The sequence below is a fragment of the Charadrius vociferus genome, unplaced genomic scaffold (genome assembly GCF_000708025.1).
Source record: "Charadrius vociferus isolate BGI_N301 unplaced genomic scaffold, ASM70802v2 scaffold67, whole genome shotgun sequence".
Lineage (NCBI taxonomy): Eukaryota > Metazoa > Chordata > Aves > Charadriiformes > Charadriidae > Charadrius > Charadrius vociferus.
In genome coordinates, this window is record NW_009649485.1 from 2,965,224 (window position 1) to 2,972,969 (window position 7,746).

General features: G+C 39.8%; 1 protein-coding gene across 2 annotated transcripts in view; it reads left to right on the forward strand.

Annotated features, from left to right (window-relative positions):
* VGLL4 (vestigial-like family member 4) overlaps nucleotides 1-7,746 on the forward strand; it is a 90,168-nt gene that overhangs the window by 43,142 nt on the left and 39,280 nt on the right. The gene's annotated exons all lie outside the window — the stretch shown is intronic.

A 7,746-nucleotide genomic window follows, 5' to 3' on the forward strand; every position in this document is an offset into this window, starting at 1 on the left:
AGCAGGAACATTTTCCATCTTCATTTGGAAAATAAACTTGCTGCAGTTGTCGGGGGAGAAACAATCGGGAGCATCCATAGGACCGGGAGCTGTCTGTTCTCACTCTTCAGAGAAAGACCAGGCCAGAAGACAGGGGGCTGAACCTCCCGTTGGAAAAATCCCATCTTGTCTATGGTTAAATCGGCATGGCCACACTTCTTTCCTTCAGGAAGTGGAGGGGCTCCCTTGCAGAACAGTTAATATCTCTGCCTCTTTTTTTTTTCCTCTTTTGTTTTTCTTTCCTGCACAAATACGTATATACTTGCTTGAATAAAGCTCTTTTACAGAAGATTGAGCTTGCCCATCAGTACTGAATAATACAGAACTGGGATTCAATAGAGTTGAATTTTCAAGCTCTTTCTCTTATCCCATGCTTTCTTCATTCCAGCGAGAAAACTAGCTTAAAAAAAAAAAAGGAAACACAACTTGCAGGATCCTTTAACTTTTTCATTTCCTCTCTGTAGTAACCAGTGCTTTATTTGGAAGCAATTGACAACTTCTGATGAGGACCGTGAAGTTTTATATAAAATTCTACTTACGTGGTACATGTTCCGAGTGTTTTGTTGACTAAGGCAGAAAAACTATAGTTTTGGCTTATTAGTTCAATTCGTTATAATTATGCCTAATAGTTATGGAGGAGTCTTTCCAGCCCTCTTTTTCCCCACCCTCTTCTTCTCCACTAATTGTTATTTAACCAGATCTTAGCTTTAGTAGTTGAAAAGCAAAAGAACAGCTTAAGGAATACACTCTACTACAGCGATCTTTGTTTAGTTTAAACATCTGTTGCTGTGTCCCTTATTATGGAAGTTAACGTTTTTAACACTAAAATAAACACACACAAAATGAAGAAAAGAAAAGCAAAACTTCAGTGGTGTTTATAGTGAGGTGTTTATATCCCAGTGGTTTAAAAAGTATAAACACTGGCAACATCTGCAGTGAACTAGAAGGGTGTTGTAGAGGTGCCTACAGATCTTCCATGCCTCGGCCTTAGTATTTATTTTATAAGTGAGTTGTGTCAGCAGTGATGGATCCTGTCTTTTCAAAGGTACTGCTGCGGTAGTAACTGTTGACAACAAAATGCCCTTTCAAACTCATTTAATTAGGATTTATTGAAGGTCATACTTGGACTACTGATAAATAGATGTCTTCCTGAAAAGTACTTTTGCAGATGTAGGGTAAGATACAAATACATTGTACGATGTGAAAGTAGGCTTTTAATTTCAGAGGAAAGAATTATCGACCTATATGCCACAGGAAATAAATGAGATGGGTTCCTTATTCCTTTCAAACCTCTCTTGAAACACTTGCTTTTGCTTATTGAAATAATTGGTACGCTGGTGAAATGTGTCATTATCATTTTATGAGGTTTACTAGTGGTTTTAATCGTTCACCTCTGGCACAAGCCACTGGAACCATCATTGATTTGTAGCTGCAGCTTATGGATAAGAGATGTATTGTGTGCATTTGGCAGCTCTTTAGTTCAGCATGGAGTAGAAGATAACGTGCGTCCCAAGACGAGTCCTGCTTTTTCTTGCCCAGCAAGAGTTACAGATAGCAATTTGTTATCTTCAAGCTTCAGGCTACTGAGTTACCACTGGCACTTGGTTAGTCTTCCTTGACTGGTAGGGGCAGGAAACCTCAGCTATGTCTTCATCTCATTCGGTTCCTAACTAGTGTCATTCATCACCATGCCCCAGTGAGTATGGGACCATTTATTGACAGAGCTGTTTCGTTCATAAAATATATTTCTGGTTTTGGTCTTCTCATTGGGGGCCTGGAGGAAGAAAGTAGAATGGCACCTGATACAGACGGGATCTGCGTCATGGACAGACAAGAGTCCTTTTGTTGAGGTTGGGAGTGGGAGATCTAGAAGTTCTCCCATTGGCCTTTAAGAAGTAATGGTGTGTTGCAGATTTAGCTGTCCGCTTTGCAGTATGGAACCTTAACTGAAGTTGACTGTTTTCGTGAGCGTAAGAATTTTTTTAGTTGTTTGTTTGTTTGTTTTTTGTGCTGTGAGGGTGGTCTAAGGCTGCCACAGGTTGTGGACTCTCCATCTTCGGAGATGCTCAAAACCCGACTGGACACGGCCCTGAGCAATCTGCCTGTGATGAGCCTGGTTTTGAGCAGCAGGTTTGGACTAGGTGATCTCCAGAGGTGCCTCCAAACCTCAACGCTTCTGTGATTCCGTGGTATGATAGAACGCTCTGCACACTGGTATAATTAAGAGAGCCACAGCCAGCAAAAGGGGTGTCACCAGCGAGGAGGTGAGAAGGCTTTTGAAAGGGGATCCATAACTTGGAATCGCAGAATAAAGCTATTTCCTTTCCTCAGGATTGTTTGGTTTATACTGATAATTTGTGTCCTTTTTGAGTGTTTCCTTAATATTATTACTAGCTTTGAGCTCCTCGTGGTGTCCCGTGGTAATCTCAACTCTGTTTGATGCTTTTGGAGGAAAATCTTACTTTTAACACATGGTGGGTTTTTTGACAAGTTGCATAAAAAAGAGCACTTGAGTTTTGAGCTCCTCGTGGTGCCCCGTGGTAATCTCAACTCTGATCGATGCTTTTAGAGGAAAATCTTACTTTTAACAACATGGTGGGTTTTTTAACAAGTTGCATAAAAAAGAGCACTTGAGTTCTGTCTCCCTCTGCAGTGAAAGAAAAACTTTAAATCATTCAAATGAGAATGTTTAGCCTTTACCAATGGGAAAGCGACAGTTATATTAGCAATGATTAACCATTTCAAGCAATTTATTGTAATATATTTGGTGCAAAAGAATGGAAAGAAAGAAAAGAAGAAGTAATTAGAGAGTTGTTGACTCAGCATCTGGATGCTGATTTTTACCATGAACACATCTGATATTCTCCTACTAAACCTTTGCTGCCAGTGATCAACAATGGCCAGTTTAATGAGTAGTGCTTTCTTATAATTGTTTTCTTCCTAATGAGCTCAGAGACATCAGAGAACTCTCGGGAGATGGTTGTCCTCGCTGAGGTGCAAAGGCCATGAAGCAGAGCTGTTCTGTACCAGTCTGGCGTTCCCAGTGCTTCCTATCAAATGACAAGCACTTGATCCGGGCATGTATTCAGAGGTAGAACATCTGCATCTTGTTTTGCGCTGGAAACTCATTTAACTTCAGCTGAATATTCTTTCTCTGAGAGCCTTGTGTGTGAGGTAATGGCCGGAGGGCTCAAACGAATCACAGGTGATCCTGCTCTTTGACTAGTGCAGGGGCAAATTTTGGCTCCTTGTTTCCAGTGGAATATGTATGAGAAGGTGCAGTCTCCAAGTAGCAGATTTGTTTCGTTTTGTTGTTTATCGGAGGGAGTGTACAGATGGCTGTGCTTTGGAAGGCAGATTTCTGCCTTCCTTCCTCTCTCTCCCGTTTTCAAATGCTTTGGGTTATTACTGCATTCTCGAGGCTTGAACTGCTGTGCTGGGAAAGGTATAAAGAAATGCAATAAGATGCTAAGAAATCCCCCAGGCACGTTAGGAGACTTGGAGCGCTCAAAATAGTTATACAGAGTTCTCTGGACAGTCCAGAAGGCTGGATTTTTTTAATGAAGAAAATTGGATCCAGACTTATAGAAAAACACCCCTTTTTGGTTTCGGGACAGCTTACATTAGTTAGTGGCATATTACATAATTATTTCACTGAGTTCCTCTAACAATGAAGCATTCGTTGGCCACAGCCCTGAGCTTGCATAGCTGTGCATCTTCTTAGGGCACCGCGAGGCACTTTGAATGGATGTCTGGCTTCCCAAAATGGCCAGTTTAGATGTTCGATATCAAATGAGGAGCCTGAAACAGATTCTGCTAACTTCATTTGCTTTTTAATGGAACGTAGTGTGTTTTCTGAAGTGCTAAAGAATGGTTTCCATCAGTTTCCTTTGCTGACCTTGCATTTTACTCTGGGTTTGTAACATCAGTTTCTCCTATTAACTCCAAAGTTTAGTTTAATTTCTAAATATATAAAATGACTTTAACACTGTTCCTCTATTAAGAGTCAGTGGAGTAATAAATGGGGTAAAAATCACCTTCATGGTGAATTCAACACTCTTATTTGTACTGCAGTGTAAAATTTCTGTTCAAAGCCATGTAAATTAAGATGCACCTACAGAATGTTCCCCATTTATAGTGCATTCTGTGGGTTTTGCTTTTTCAATGTCTTCTATCTTCAGGAAAAAACAAAGAACTCCAACTTCACAGTTGGGCTTTTCTTACTCATTTCCTCCTAGCATGAAGTAGGGAATATCCTTTTCAGTACTGACATCAAAATTCAGTTTATTTTCCTCATTCATCAAAGGCAAGATAGATTCAGGTCATACTTAAGCTTTTTTTTTTTCCCCCTGGAGTTCTGTTTTCTCATCAGCCTTGATGCTAGCTCAGCATTTGTACTGAGAACTCAAACAAGGAAATTAAAAAACCAAATACAATAGAGGGTTATCCCACAACTTTCAATAGATAAGATAGGCAGCACATTTTTTTCTGAGATAAAAGGTAGTGAGGTTTGTAGCAGTAAGTTGAATTCTGTGTTAATGAGCTATTTGCTTAAAGGTTGTAACTTGTTACTCACAAGTCAAATTTGTTACCGTGCCAGGTCTCTTTGGATATAAATCCAGGGATTTTAGGAGACATTGAAAAAGCTTAAATTGCTCCAGAGTTTGAACAATGCCCGGTATTGTAGAGAGAACTGTTAGAGAAAAAATAAAGCTTAAACAACAGTCTTCATTGTGTGGCGTCTAAAATTATGAATGAAAAAGTTCATCCATATGTATTGGTTTTGCCTTTTTTTAAATATCTGCTTTGCATGAAAATAGTTGTCTATTAATTTCTTCTTGAGGATTAATACAGATGGGCCTTTATATTTGAATTTGGCTGAACAGACTACAGAGTTTTAACATGCTGCATGCAGACAGTGTGCCAAGCAATTTAGCAAAGTTGTTTACACTAACAATAATCCAGCAGGACAGAGCCTATAATTTTTCACCGATAATAGTATGAGGTAGTGATGAATACAAGTTTCTGGAGCAGTGTTTACAAAAATGGTATTATACTTTTTCAGTGTTAAGGAATCATGAGTGGTTTTGGGTTTAATTTCTTTTTTAAGGCCAGCCAATTTTTTGTTCATTGTACAGTCTGTATCATCTCCCTGAAAATTACTTTACAAATCAGCATGGAAGAATTGCTGGACACACAGGGTCATTGTTTCCTTTCCCTTTCGGTACAAGCCGTGTGCTTTGGAAGATAACTGGCTGTGTGCGATATAGCACCGCTAGATGTTGTGTAAGCACTGTGCCGCGGCTGTGGGTGCAGTAACGAATACGCCATGAGTGCCGTGATGCCCAGTCTTAATTTCCTGGAGGCAGGTTTCCCCTGGTGCGTCATCTAGCAGCTTTTTTGAAGAACAAGCTGAGGTTCTCATGCCTGCCTCTACCAGTTGATGTAATGGCGCGTGTGGCTTGGTGTGTACTGGCGGGTATCTTGGGAGTCTGGGTGGGACAGAAAGAGAGGCATAGACTGTGCAGCACGAGCAGTTTTGAACAGGGAGTTGAGCTCTTCATTAGGGTTATCTCTGTCAATTTGTAAACTTCATGTTACCGATGGATGGAGTTGGAAGAGTTTTATCCTTAACATCAATAGTAGTTTGGTACTGATTCTAAGGTAAGGCAAGCTTAGAGCATTTTAGTTGTTAGGAAGGAGCTCCGTACAGCTTTTTCTTGTATAGCCTTGGTGAAGCTGAAGTAAGGATGTTCCTGGGGCCACCACAACGTTGGTTCTAGCCAAAGAAAAAGTCATCCAGAAACTTCAGTGAGGTAGTGAGTCTTCATCAGACATCTTGAGATATCAACTTTTAATAGGAATCTAAGTGCTGAAAATCTCAGGCAAAAAGTAATACAAATGTGGAGGACAAAAGTGTGAAATGGAGTTTAGACAGTTTCCTTTACCTGAGTTTCATGGCACTGTTTGGTATCAGATTTTTTAAAGTAACACTCGTCTTTTTTTCTTCGCTTTTTAACTTTGTTGTTGCTAGCGTTAAAAACAAGAACTTGTGAAACATAATGCATGCTGCAGTCCAGCTTCTCCCTCCAAAAATGTTATGTGACTTTGTGCCTCATTTTGTCTTTGGAGGAAAAGATCATCCAGAATGTGGTGTAAATGGATGAAGGTAGATAATACTCGGGATAAACTGGAATGCTACGGTCTTTGTGGCATAGGAGGAGGAAAGCAAGTATGCCTTCGGCAGGTAGGTGCCAGCTTAGTTCCTTCACAAAAAATGTGGCTCCCGTCTTTTCAAAATGCACATTGTTACAAGAGTCTATTATTGATTATTTTAAGCCATGTTCTTTTTCACTCCTCATCATTTTGGAGTGTTCCTTGTCAACTGTGAGAATCGAGCACTGTAGTGTATAACTTTCCTCCTGTTCTTCCAAACAGTGCTAGCAGGTTCCAGGAAATATATTTGCTCTCCCAGGAAAAGTTTGGAACCAGTTGTGTTTAAAAAGCAGTAGTTTTTCCTGGAAACGCATTTGACAGGGCAGGCATGGAAACCACTCAGTTTGCAAGATTTTAATATTTATTCCTCCGCATGCAGAAATAGGGGTTTTGCCTTTAAACATGGGTTGTAGTTAGAAGTGAGAGAGATGTACTAGATGAGATTTTTTTTTTTTTTTTTTTTTGCCAGGGTAGGAATGGCACTGCTGTACGCAAATATAAGCCAATATCGACATACTTATTATGTTTTATTTTAAGGAAAAATCACAGAACAGCAGATTGGCAATAGCCTTTGTAATTTCCATCTACGAAGTGCCCAGCCCAGCAATCCTTTGCATAAGAAGACTGAAAACCAAAGCTGCTAAGTGGATCTTTTGGAAATAGCTGTTGTCTTTTGGGGAGTTAGTGTTTCCTTGTTTTACAAATGGCATTAGTGCACTCTGGTTGCGCTTTAGAGCTGGTATTGTGACTTCCAATGTTGTTATTTAATTGTTGATGTTTGGTATGTCTCACTTCTGAAAGTAAATTAAGATATTTGTAAAATTAGCAGGTTTTGATGCTTTCAGAGCAGAACCTTTCAGAAAATTACTGTTTCTGGGCTCCAGATTACTAAATTTGAGTTATTTTCTCTGTGATGCTTTGTTAATCTTAATTAAGCGGATGTATGAAGAAAATCAAAGTTGCTCAGTCAGAAGGAAACTACTTCTATGGATCTAAATTGTCTAGGAAGACAGGTAAATGCCACACAAGAGCTGGCTGAGTAAAATAAGGCTGTTTAGTTGTCTTGTTTATATTTTTTGGAAAATAATCTGTTTGAAAGCAGGAGTTCTACAAAAAGTACTCTTGGTGTATGGGAAAAAAAAGTTGACATAACTATGGCACCTTCTTTGTGGTGGTTTTATACAGAACGCCATAAATGAAGATGGGGTGAGGGAAGTGCTGTATGATTCATATAGGACAAGTTTGAACTCAGCTACTTTCTTGGATTTAGTATAAATATTTATGGCATTGAAGGGGATTTTTTTTAATATGCTTCCCTGTGCTCCGGATCTTTTAGATGTCCTCCTCAGACATCTGGTGTGCATTGCTGCTTGTTTAACCCCCACCCTTCAGTTTTCATGCTGTGGCATCTCGGAGAGCTATCGCAGTCGCTCTGTGGTTGGCGTAAATTAAATCCCATTGAGCCAGCTGGGAGAATGCTGACATGCACAC